This window comes from Paroedura picta, chromosome 18 (genome assembly GCF_049243985.1).
Source record: "Paroedura picta isolate Pp20150507F chromosome 18, Ppicta_v3.0, whole genome shotgun sequence".
NCBI classification, from domain to species: domain Eukaryota; kingdom Metazoa; phylum Chordata; class Lepidosauria; order Squamata; family Gekkonidae; genus Paroedura; species Paroedura picta.
In genome coordinates, this window is record NC_135386.1 from 15,847,757 (window position 1) to 15,861,003 (window position 13,247).

The 13,247-nt window shown below is 46.5% G+C and overlaps 1 long non-coding RNA gene across 1 annotated transcript in view; it reads left to right on the top strand.

The window, feature by feature from the left end:
* LOC143827887 (uncharacterized) overlaps window positions 1-13,247 on the top strand; it is an 80,806-nt gene that overhangs the window by 25,583 nt on the left and 41,976 nt on the right. The window contains exon 2 of the long non-coding RNA XR_013227432.1: window positions 3,330-3,382. This is a non-coding gene — a long non-coding RNA (uncharacterized LOC143827887). The remainder of the gene's footprint in view (window positions 1-3,329; window positions 3,383-13,247) is intronic.

Sequence of the window (13,247 nt, forward strand, 5' to 3'; positions counted from 1 at the left end):
TTGTTCGCTATAATGTCAGGTAGTCAAAAGGACAAACTGCTTAGTGAGAAAGAAAGAGGGGGGGAATGTCCCTTTGATGGTCAACATGGAAGAAACGAAGACGCCTCTAGGGTCTCCTGCCTTCGGGCAAAGATTTCGACTAGAGTTCTCTCTCCCGCGAGACCCCTTTCAAACCTACCGCTGGAATTGTGCTTTGGGGGGGAGCAAATGAGGAACAGCTGTCAATCACAGCTCCTCGTGACCTTTTGAGGAGAACACTCATTCAGCCGTTTTATCACAAACGGGGGAGTCTTGTTCTCGGCAAATCGGGAAAGGCCGACCCGGACACCGTCGCAGAGATTAGATCGCTACTAAGAGATTTGTCTGGGGCTACCTTTGAAGACTGTCTGGAAACTTTAATTGGTGCAAAATCAGAGTGGTTCAGGGTTTTTTTTTTTTTAAGGAATGCACCATGATAAACGTATGGGACAAGCATATGGTCATTTGCACTACTTTCGGTTTTATTGCTGGATCCAGTTCAAGTGGCCGGTTGTTCCTCTTTTAAGCCTCCAGTTTGGTCCAAAATAATTGAAGAAGAAGAAGAAGAAGAGTTGGTTCTTAGATGCCGCTTTTCTCTCCCCAAAAGAGGCTAGAAGCAGCTTCCAGTCGCCTTCCCTTTCCTCTCCCCACAACAGGCACCCTGTGGGGTTGGTGAGGCTGAGAGAGCCCTGATATTCCTGCTCGGTCAGAACAGTTTTATCAGTGCTGTGGCGAGCCCAAGGTCACCCAGCTGGCTGCATGTGGGGGAGTGGAGATTCGAACCCAGCATGCCAGATTAGAAGTCTGCACTCCTAACCACTGCACCAAAGTGGCTCTCCTGGCCTTCATGAAAACAAGGTGGCCCAAGATTTAAACCATCAGGTTGCACAATAAAGGTGGGCACAGATAATGTAGCTTTTCTGTGGAGCACCTAACAGTCCAATCCTCGGTAGAGTTACACCTCCGTAAGTCTATTAAGTCTCCGTCCAATGGAGGAAGAAGAGAATTTCCATAAATTACTTACTAACTTTGGAATCCCGCCTCCCCCCCCCCCATTGGAGCAATTAGCCAGGGCTGTCTTAGAATTATAGAATAATAGAGTTGGAAGGGACCTCCTGGGTCATCTAGTCCAACCCCCTGCACTATGCAGGACACTCACAACTTAATGCGTGGGTACACTGCACAGCTGCCCAGACTCCCCACATGCATTGGGGTCCCATGCTAATCTATGTACGTATTGATAGTTTGTGATATGTGACTGGACAAGCTGTCCATATAAGACATGATCATTGTTGGAGGTACCGATAAATACAAGTTTAATTTTATTGATAGTTTGCCTTTTTATTCCTGTGAGTGGCTGTGAAGGGAGGGCCATAGAGCACTGCTTTACCAGGGGCCCAATAATGCTGTTAGTCTTAACTATTTATTTATTTTTATGTCTATGTTTTCACGGGGGGGGGGGGGAAGTTTGCCATGCAATCCTCATGAAAGTTATACCCTTCTAAGTAGGTTGATTTCAGTGTACTCAGAAGAGTGTGACTCTGTTTAGGATCACACTGGTCTGCCAGGTTTAATCCAAGCATTTTCTTTAGCACCACTTCACTTTAGAGGTACGTATGAGATGGGCTGAACCTCTTGTGGCACAGGGTGGTAAGGCAGCCGACATGCTGTCTGAAGCTCTGCCCATGAGGCTGGGAGTTCGATCCCAGCAGCCGGCTCAAGGTTGACTCAGCCTTCCATCCTTCCGAGGTCGGTAAAATGAGTACCCAGCTTGCTGGGGGGTAAACGGTCATGACTGGGGAAGGCACTGGCAAACCACCCCATATTGAGTCTGCCATGAAAACGCTAGAGGGCATCACCCCAAGGGTCAGACATGACCCGGTGCTTGCACAGGGGATACCTTTAAATTTATGAGCTGGGCCATAATGAACTGTTTGCAAAGATGCTGTAGGAGATGCCACACAAATCCTTTCTCCAATAACCCATTTTTCCCCAAGGTGGCACACTGTACATTTCTCCCAAATGCAAAATGTCCAGGAAGATTTTTGGATAGCAGTCTGAACTTGAGGTTTAATTCCTGAGCGATTTCCCCTTTGTGGAATTCAAAGCTGGCTTCTGTGTCAATGCTTAGTCTATTTATCTGTACCTCACTTTCAACCTAAAAAAGAAAGAAAAAAACACCATTGGGGGGGGGCAATAAATATTTCTTAAAAGAGTCACCGGTAACTTGGTTTCTTTCAGCCATTCTCCTGCATATTTGAAAAATGGGCAGGCATGCCACCAGAGTGAATGGATTTCTAATAATTTTTAAAGAGGCCCTCTCCGTGTTTCTTTTGTTTGCATATCTGCATTGCCCAATGGAACGCCAAGGCCAGGATGCCTCAAGTTGTGATGTTGTCAGCCACAAATATGGCTTTCTTATCTTTTCATACAACGCGTACAAGAGTTGTTCAAGGTGAAGAGTAGAATTCTCAAACGACCAGCTGATGCTTTGGCAAAGAAACCTTGACTTCTGGCAGTTACATTAGTTCACACTCAATTGATCCTTGAGAGAGGAAGATTTTGTTTTTATCAATCCGCACGCAGGAATTTTCAAGGTTGCTGTCTTTGTGAGTTTGCTTTTTGTGTTTCCAATTAGAAAAAGAGAGAAAGGGAAAAAAGCAGATTTATGGGTCTTAAAAATTATAAATGCAATGGTTAGTTGGTTGGTTGGTTGGTTGGTTGGTTGGTTGGTTGGTTGGTTGGTTGGTCAAGCTAACCCGGGCCATCCAAACCAAGGCTCTATCTATCTAGGTGGGTGCTACCTCCTTGGTGCTTGCTCCTTCCCAGCATATCAGATCCTTTAACATGAGTCATCAGGGTATGAATCTGGGGGACTAGCTGTCTATAGAGCCAGTCAGTTAGATACTACCCCTGGTATGATACCTCTGATTTCAAGGTCAAAGTCACCCAGAGCGTAAGAAGAGGACTTTCTATTGTCCATGTTGGCTGCACGACAGGCACCCCAGCACGCCAAGGGGGCTTGTGATCTTGGGTTTTCTTTTACAAAAATCTTCACCAGAAGAACTTTTTAAAGTAATCATTGTCAATGACCAGTGGGCCCGCCCCCTGCAAAATATCACAGCCATGCACTGCCCGACTGTTAATTCCTTGCTAGCTACATGCCACCGAATGAGTATTTGACAGGCTCCGGGAGCGAGGCGTTACCAAACGGAAGCCACTTTTCAGGTTAGCATAATCTCCCGGACGAAAACAACTCTCTCTTTCTCTCTCCTTTACCATCTTCATTTCTGGCTCTCTTCCCTCTCCAGGATGGCTGTGATCGTCTCTCCTCAAACCCTTCCTGACGCCGCTCAGCCCAAACGTAAGTGATATGATTGAGGGACGTAGCATCTTGTGTAATCGGTCATAACGGCTATCCGGGCCACAGGGGGGCAGGGTCACGGGAACAAACCTGACAGTCGCCGCGTTTCCTTTGGACTGGTGCGTCGCTTAAGCACCCGAGGATGAAAAATGCGGCGGGAGGAGAAGGGTGGATTTGTAAAAGCGTCTTGGGCTAATGCCTCTATCCTGATGTGAACTTCTTGACTCTGTGCCGCTTAGAGGCCGAAAGATTAAAAAGGCCTCGGTAAAAGTTCATTCCGTCCCTTGATCCAGCCCAGGCATCTACGACGGGAGACTTTGACCTCAGAAGACCTCAACCGTTTGCACTGACCCTTTGCCAAATAAGTTTAAAATTGCCCTGGGAGCCAAAGCAAATCAAGGGCCCTTGCCGGCATTTTGCAAACCTGACTCCCTCACTAATCCTAGGGTTTAGACGTTTGAGGGTGGAATTAGGGTTGCCAGCCTTCAGGGAGGGCAGGATAGTGTCCAAAATTACAACCCATCTCCAGACTGCAGAGATGAGTTCCCCTGAAGAATATGGCTGCTCGGGAGGGTGGAGCCTTTGCTGAGCTTCCTCCCTTCCCCAACCCTGCCCCCTCCCCTGGCTCCAGCACCAAATCATCAGGGATTTATTGGCCCAGCCATGGTCTAAAGGACTAAAAGAGACCTTTCTGAGGAGTTGTCAGCCATTGCTACAGGAGGTCTCCTTAAACACAGGTTTTCGGAGGCCCCTTGATTGGACCTTACTGGAAATGGAGAAAGTGTACATCCTGGTTTGTGTTCCAGTCCCAAGAAAGGTAATGGCTCCCGAGGGAATATGGTAGCCATTTGGGGATTAGGACAACTATAGAGTTGGACCTAATCAGCTTTTGCCTACTGGAGGTAGAAAGCAGAGGAGTCTCCCCCTTGGGTGGTGGAAGATTCAGTTAAGTCATAGTCAACTTATGACAGCCCTGTAGAGATGATTTGCCATTGCCCGTCTGAGCATAGCAACCCTGGTCTTCTTTGGTGGTCTCCCATCCATGTACTCACCAGGGCTGACCCTGCTTAGCTTAGAACAGCCATTCCCTCATGGGGTTTTCTAGATATGAGATGCTTGTCTAGAATGCTTTGCTCGGGGACTTATAAATCACACCTTCCTGACAGGTGCTCCTCTGATCTCCTCCTAAAAACTTCCAAGGAGACTCCACTGCCCCCCGAGGAAGCATTTTCCATCTAGGAACAGTCCTCAACCTCAGAAAACACTTTCTAATATTTCAGTGGAACCTCTTTGCCATCGTTTGAACCCGATGCCCCTAGTCCTTGTCTCTAAAGCAGCAGTGAACAAGTTGGACCCCTCTCGGACACGTCTACCTTCTATGTAGTTAAACGCAGCTGTCCTTTAACCCTTTGCCCTCCTCTCCTCCAAACGACACAGACCCAGCTCTCTCAGCCTCTCCTCGTAAGGCAGAGATTCCAACCCCTCAACCGTTCTAGTCACCCTTCTCTGAACACTCATCAATCTGTCAATTCCCTTCTTGAACTGCGGTGCCCAGAACTGGACACAGTATTCCAAAGGAGGGCTAACCCATGTGGAATAGATATGAGAACGTCCCTTTCAGACTTTCTCAAACAGGGTTTTGTGAAAACCTGGGGTTTTGTGGTGGCCCAGGAAGAGTTTTGCCGAACGGGTGGGAGTTAATTCATTTTTAATTTTTAAAAAAGAAAGAAAGAAACAACAATTAGGTGACATGTCTACATAGGGTCACGTCAACTCGCAGCCCTTCCAAAATGGCCAATGAATGGCCTGGAGGGGATGGGAAGGGGGGGAAGCTATACAGATCCTTGCTGGCTGAGGCTTATCACTTGTAGTAGCGACTGGAGGAGTCCAGAGAGGTAGCTACTCTATTTGTAACTTAACTGTGAGAGGCAGTGCAACGGAGCGGCATAGGCCTACCCCGGCTCTGTTTCTGCAGGCTCCCTTTGGCGAAGAAGATTAGGTATGGTTCTGTTCACAAGTCATCTGAAAATATTTCTGTGCTGCCACTTCCTGTTCCGTCGGTGTGACCGGGTGAGCTCACACCTGGTGGGAGTGTCTTGGTGATGTCACTTCTGCTAACAGGTGACTTCCAGGGGTGTGGCAGGAGGGTGTGGCCTACTGACATCACTTCTGGGGCTTCCTGAAGCTTGAAGACTGTTCCAGTGGTTTTTCGATGGTCGAAAGGTTGAGAAAGGCTTCTCTAAACTCCATGCTTCTAGCAACGCAGCCTACTATCCCATGAGCCTCCTTAGATGCTGTATCACACTATTGGCTCATGTCCAGCTGACTGAATATGAGTTCAATAATAAAGATTCAACAGCTTAAGAAGAACTCATGTCCATCAGCAAGGATATGGGATGCATAAGTGAGGAATTTCCTGGGTTATGTTCCAGTTGATGCAAACACATATCTATTCTGCCCAGTTAAAAAATGAGGTGTCCTCATCAGTTTTCTTCAAAAACATTCCTTGAGAGATCAAGAAATCACTCCATGCCTTGTTAGCTACATCCAAAATACTCCCTTGCTATTTAGACTGCCTGCCCTCTCGTTGGTTTGGAGGCCTCCAATTTGCTAAAATTAGCTACCTGGTTTGCGTCCCTCCTGAAAGGAGATTAGATGATATTTTCATTGGCTTCGGCAAGAACATGGCGCCTAATCTTATTTACCACATTACCCCGCCGGATTTATGGAAATCCCTCATGAACTTTAGCCTTAAGGTGTAACAGTCACATCAAGCCGACCGTGTAAGAATGTCTTATGGGGGTGGGGAGGACGGGAGGGGAAAATACCCTCTGTTTTGGTTTCTAGGTAAAATCTTGAAGTAAATCTAGCATGGAGGAGCCCAAGTGAAATATCCCAGCTAATGTGGAGCTGATTAATTAGGAAGGGGGGGGGACAAGAATTCATAATGAGTTGGAAAGAAAAGACAGCGAGAAACGCCAAACCTTCGGGACCCGGCTTCGAAGTTACTCGTAAATAAAGCAACCGACTGGCAAAGCAGGAGTCTCATTAAATAATAATTTGTTATCCGTCTTTTAAAGCCGCCTCCCGTTCTTTTTAAGGGCTCGCCTGACTTCTTAAGTGGGTTTTGACTACAGCTCCGCTGTGTTTATCAAAAGGAAAGTTGTCAAAGTTTTAATGAGTCCTTGAACCGACCACCTGTGAGCCTTGGAGGTAGGCGCTCAGCTTTTGCTTGGGGGGCGGAGGAGAGTGAAGGACAGAGAGGAGTTTCGAATGCCATGGTATACCCCTGTGGGGCTGATCAAAGTTGCAGGGAGAGATTCCTGTCGGCTGGATGGCATCAAACGTATTGTATGTTGGTTGCCTATTCTTTCCTTCTGATGCTGTCATGCACAATAGGAAGGTTCTGATTTTTGTTTTCCCATCATGGGTCTAAGACAGAGATTTCCCAGCCAGTGGTCCATGGGAGCCCCAGGGGTCCACAGGAGCCCAAGAGGGGTTCCGCAGCCTTTCCCTTCCTGCCTTAATGGACAGAGCCACAAGCAATGGAAACAGCCAATACCACTGCTCCCCCTCCAAGTATAAATGAGTTATTTTGTGGGAGGGGGCAGAGCCTGCATGCCTCCTTCCACCTTAAACTGCCTCCAGTCCCTTCTTTCCCCGCAGTCCTCCTGGAGCCCGCCTGTTAGTCATGGTGGTGACGTCACTTCCGAGGGTGTGTCAGGGAGGCGTGGCCAACTGACCTCACTTCTGGGGCATCTCGAAGCCTGAAAAATAATTTCAGGGGCTCTTCCATGGTCCAAAGGTTGAAGAAGGCTGATCTTGGCAATGTTGTCTCTTTTGAGTCAAAGCTGAGCCTTTTTGCCTCTTGGTGCTTTAAAAAGGGAGAACTTAGACCTTTCTTCCGTGGATGCCTGGGGAAAGGGTTTGGGCTGGATCGTGCCTTGTTCAATTTAGGAGAGCTTAAATGATGGTAGAAAGTGTAGTTGTCAAGACATGAGGAGCTGTGTCATTGCCTGCCTCTGTGTAGCAACCGTGGACGTTCTGGGCACTCTCCAAACTAACCAGGACAAGCCCTGGATAGTTTCAGAGATACAAAGAGATTGGGCTAGTCTGAGTCATCCAAGGTGAGCCGGTAGCGCTGATAGAGCTGAAATAATTTTTCCCACTACATTGTGAATTATGGGATGGCTAGATCTCAGAGGGTTAGGGGGTTAAGATGAAGGCACTTCCATTGTAACAGCCAGTTTCTGTCCCACACCCAAGATTCCCAACTCTTAAAAAATAATAACGTGTAGTTTGGTCTTTGAGATGTGGAATGGTTAGATCCTGGAAATGAAGCAGGGTCAGGACCTGGATGGGAGATCACCAAGAAAGACTCAGTAGAGGAAGGAAATGGCCAACCACTTCTCCCTTGCCTTGAAGTCCCCTTGGTGAGGACCCCATAAGCCCTGGATGAGAGACCACCAAGGAAGGCTCTGCAGAGGAAGGGAATGGCCAACCACCTCTGCTTCTCACATGCCCTGAAAGCCCATGGCTGGGATTTCCATAAGTCTGGGATGAGAGACCACCAAGGAAGACTCTACAGAGGAAGGGAATGGCCAACCACCTCTGTTTTTCACTTGCCTGGAAAGCCCCTTCCTGGGGTTGTGACTTGATATCCCCGATGTACCTAAAAATTCCTCTCCCCTACAGAAAACTTGGATTTAGCCATGATTCATTAATGATAACACTTTTAGGGGGTATCTTCCCTATGCACACACTTTCCTTTGACCATCATGACCTTTTGAAGGAAGGACGAAGGACGAGAAAGAAATTCATTTTTTTCTCACTCGGGCAGAAGTGAAAAACCTTCCCAGCCACACCAACCGGAGCCCGCAAACGACATGGGACCCCATCTAAACAAAAAGTCGGCAGCTCCTAATGAGGCTTGTTAGTGATGCTAATCTATGTAAATGTTATTAATTGAGAACATCTATCTTTTATCTCCAACATTTGGTAATCAGGCAATTAAAAAACAATGACATTCCCGGCGGTTGTTCTCCTGGTTTCTTTTTTATTATTATTATTATTTGTTGTTTTAAAAAAAGTGATCAAAGAGTCCGGTAGAAGGGAAGGGAAAGTCCCTTATCGTGAGTCAGGCCTTGCCTAAGGCTAGCAGGCCTCATTAAAGGCAGAAAAGCTCTGTTGATCACCAATTAACCTGATTTGTCGGAACTCTGATAAAGACCTCAAACAACACGAGTTGTCTTCGCCAGAATAAATGACACAGTTTATTGACAAAAATAAAAGTGTTAGATTTGAAGGGAGGAGAGAGGAAGAGAGACGAGGACATGAAAGGGCTCATTTTTATTCCACGGCGACACCAAGCAGGCCGGAGTCGAAAGATATGATGAGAACGTTGAGTCCGCCACTCCAGTGGCTCAGGAGCTTGGCCCGGGACGGCCATCTTGACAAGAGCTGTGTGTCACCAACAACTGCCGATGACTATGTATTTTGGATCCGTCACCTCCGCCGTGTCAGGATACTCATAAGAGATGGCAGATTGTATTAATTATGCATGTGCTTGATTCCCGAGTGGTGACATGATTCTGCGAGTTGAGCTAGACAGCTCAAACCAAGGAGAAAGAACTGTGGGTTTTGTACGGAGTCTTCCAGCTTAATTGGAAGAGGCCAGGAGTTGTACAAGAGTAGGAGAAGAAAAGAGGGAGAGCCCAGGAGCATCTTAAAGAATATCTAATTTTGGGACAGGGGAGGAGATTTTGTGGATCTTCAGATCGTGAAAGCGCCTCCCCTGAGGCTTGGTAGCCATCTGACAGAAATGCTGATTCTGTGGATTTAGGCAGATTGTGAGTGGGTGGGCAGGTGGGCATTGCGCCCGTGCTTGGCTCCTGTGTCCCTTTCTTGCATGCCCAGGGAAATGTCCATCGCCCCTTTGGGATTGGGAAGTGAATTTCTTCCAGGCGAGATTGGCCAGGGATTCTGCTGTGGGGGCATCATCTGGGCCTGGAATTGGGGTCCCTGTGGGTGGGCAGGTAGTTGTGAATATCCAACATTTTCTTCTCCTCGAGATCTTTAATTTGACATCAAAAATAATTTAACCTTCTGTGGAACAATTATGATTTTCAGGGTAATGACACCAGAGAAGACGATGATGAAATTTTTTCAAGACAAATATGGAGTTTTAACGTTTGATGAATTCACATGCATCTTACGGGACAATCTGGTTCTTGCAATGTGTTTTTTTTAAGCAGCAACCGACGGTGTCCTTTGTGGCATCTTCAGAACCTGCTATCCCAAGCTCTCTGGCTTGGTCCTCTCTTTTCGGCGTGGCATAGTCAAAACTAGGTGTCTTACCTGGCAATGAAACCTTTCCATCACCCCCAACTTGCGGAGGCTCCTTAATCCTTCCAGAGATAACGTGTCAGTTGGAGGAGATGCAGGCAGAATTGGGAGCCTGCAGTCAGCTCTGTTTCGTGAACTGCTTTATGCTGTTGAGCAGGCTGGATGAAAATAAATTGTAAGTGGGAAGTAAACAGAGCACATCAGAGCATTGTACCAGAAAGGGGGAAAGAGAGAGACAGAGGGAGGGAGGGAAGGAGGGAGGGAGGGAGAGAGAGAGCTTCTGGGAACAGGCTAGAGGGTGAAGGGTCCATCGAAAATCAGAGAGATTAGCAACTCATCACATTATTTGTGGGTTATCAAGAGACAGAGGTAATGAAAGTGAGACCTATATCCTTGATCAATAAGAGTTTGACTGCATTTTCAGTTCATTTTCTCCTGCAGAGAGAGAGACAGCAAGCCTGCTATTGATCACGGTGTTAATCCATAACTGGTCTGGGCTCAGGCCTAGTAAAACAAGCAAAGGGGGGGAGGGGAAATAAGATAATAAGCAGGAACTCTTGATCTTTTATTATGGTGAGCTAGATAAAGGGAACGGGAGGTTCAAGGTGGAATGCTGGCAGGTTAACCCTTTGCTTGGATACTGAACTTGGAGAGTGGAGCTCTGAGCAAAAGGTTGACCGCAAGAAGGTGTGTGAGGTGTCTCCTTTTGATGTTGGAACACCCTAAAGTGGATCTCTATTGTGCAGAAAGAATAAACAATCAAGGCAGCCACCAGGTGTAATGATAGAGAGCATGGAAGGTTTTTTTTTTCAAAGGTTAGACAAATTCATTGAGGAATTAATGGCTAGCAGCTAAAAGGAGTCTCCACATTCAAGGACACTTGATGCTGGTGAAACAACCAGAGCGAAACATTGCTTTAGAATCATAAAATCATAGAGTTGGGAGGTGCAAAAGAGACCATCTAGTCTAACCCCCTGCAGGATCAGCATCAAGCATCCATGATAAGTATCTGTCCAGCAGCTGCTTGAAGACCACCAGTGAGGGGGAGCTCCCCACCTCCCGAGGCAGCCCATTCCATTGCTGAACTACTCTGAGTGTGAAAATCTTCTCCTGATATCTAGCTGGTACCATTTACAGTGGGTCCTATGCTCCTTTCCTTGGCCTCCTCCAAGTGACAACCTTTCAGATACTTCAAGAGAGCCATCCTGTCCCCTCTTAGCCTCCTCTTCTCCAGGCTGAACATTCCTGAGTCCCTCAAGTCTTTCCTCACAGGGTTTATTTCCCAGTCTCCGAATCATCCTCATCGCTCTCCACTGTACCCATGTCCTTTTTTGAAGCGAGGCCTCTGCACACATTTCTCCAGGTTTGATCTGTGGTCTTCAATAAACTCTTCTGAAGACATATGAAGGGCCAGTTCTGAAATATGGGAAGGTTCCAAGCCTGCCATCCTCCTGTGATGGAAAAGGGTCCATGGTGTATGAGTGAGGAGTCATGCTGCTATGCTCCAGGCCAGTTGCAGTTTGCAGATAAGCATCAAGGGAAGGCCCATGTAGAGCCCATTATAGAAATCCAGTCACACTGTGGCTAAGCGTTCTGGAACCAGGAAGGGCGCTAGTGTTGATAAGCTTCCTGCTGCCTGTTTCCTTCCCCCCCCCCAAAGAAAGATCTAATCCTCATCTTCCTCTACTTCATTGGAGTAGGAGATGCTTCAGAAGAGCACAGGAGACATTGTCTCTGTGTCTGTCCAGAGCAACCATTGGCAAACATCTGCCTCCAGCCCAGGAGAAAGTTTGCCTTGGAATCTCCCACTGTTACCTGATTGGCATCAACATTCCATGGCCGCCATTTTGTGACTGGGCCCACCTTTCCCATGGCAGCCATTTGGGGATGGTGACTGCTTTCCTTTCCCAACATCCCAAAGGGCCAGTGAGTTTGGAGACTCCTTCAATAGGTTAAGCAGAAGGTCTGGAATTGATCAGAAGTTCTCCTGTCCCATCTTATTGATTCTTGGACAAAACCAACACATTTTACAAGATTGTTGTGTCCTGAATCATCACAGCTGTTCTCCCAGCTGTGCCTTGATTTTGTTTTCCCTAAATCTTATAAAGAAAATTCAATTTGCAATCAACTTTGCCCGTATTTGTTTTTTTTTCTTACCCCCGCCCTTTAAATCAGGCAACAGTAACAAAATTAATTTCCCCCCCTCCCAATAAACTATTTCTGCATGTTGAGAAAATTCACATAATACAGAGCAGTCTTATTAGGATCATAGTATTAACACCAAATCTTTGTGTGCTCATTAAAAGAAAATACAGTCAATTCAATTAATACACATTAATCCCCGGTTGACATTAAAATCTTCTAAAAACCAATATTGATAGAGATTATTAGAATGACAGCATTCAAAGGAGGGGGAAAATTATGTAAGTGGCTACCATATAGAAGAATAAAAACCTTCCTTAGAATTCCTGTTATTTGAAAATGATGATATATTGTAGAGGAAGCAACACTTGATAGGAAAAAAGAGTTTGAACTCGCCCAGCCCCCAACAAACAAAACGAAACGACATCTAACTAGTCTGTACTTCTCAGTCTTGTGGTTCCTTCAAGGAGATCAGCATTCAAGTTTCTCCCTTACTCCATTTTGCCTTCACAACAACCCTGCAAAATGGATCCAATTTGCAGACAACCTTTATGGGGTAATTTGTATTCAAGACCAGGAAAAAAGCAAGAAAAGGGGGATAATTTGGGCACAGGTTATCGCAGAGTTGACTTCTCTTGCCTCATCTCCACTCTGTATGCTTTGATCAGGTGCTGAAACCGTAGAAGATGAATGTGTGACTCTCCGAGGCAGGGCTTTTTTAGGGTTGTCCCCCTTCCTCTTAAGTTCTCATCCAGTGTACAAAGATCACTAGTCTTGTAGAACAAAATCTCCAAATGGCTGGAGTGTTTCTTTGAGCCCAGCCAAAATTTCCCACAGTCATAAGCCTTCGTGTCCCCCAGGACTTGAATAGTGGAAGAAGAAGAAGAAGAAGAAGAAGAAGAAGAAGAAGAAGAAGAAGAAGAAGAAGAAGAAGAAGAAGAAGAAGAAGAAGAACCAATAGGAGTAAATAATTACATGCTCCAGTGACATCCCCCCCCCAAAAAAAATCTGTTGAGGAAGCTGCTTTCTACGTCTCTTCTGCCTTGTCTTTTCCCAGTCGGATCCTGCTGCTGTCAGTTCATGTCTCTACTGCTGTCATTCTGGGACCACTCTCAGTGCAGAACTGCAACAGAATCACCTGCCCATCTGGGAGGTTGCCCATTGCATCCCAGCATGAATCGCTGTTCTGGCAGAAGGCATGCCTAGAATTCTCACAGAAGCCCACAGAGCCACCTGTTTGGAGTGCAGAAAATTCTTATCCTGACATTCCCTAAAATATATAATTGGGGGGGGGGGGTTGTCGGGTGCCTAAAATTCAGAAGGAGAAATGCCCCGTTACGTTCAGGAAATTGCTTTAAATCAAACGCAAGCAAATGGC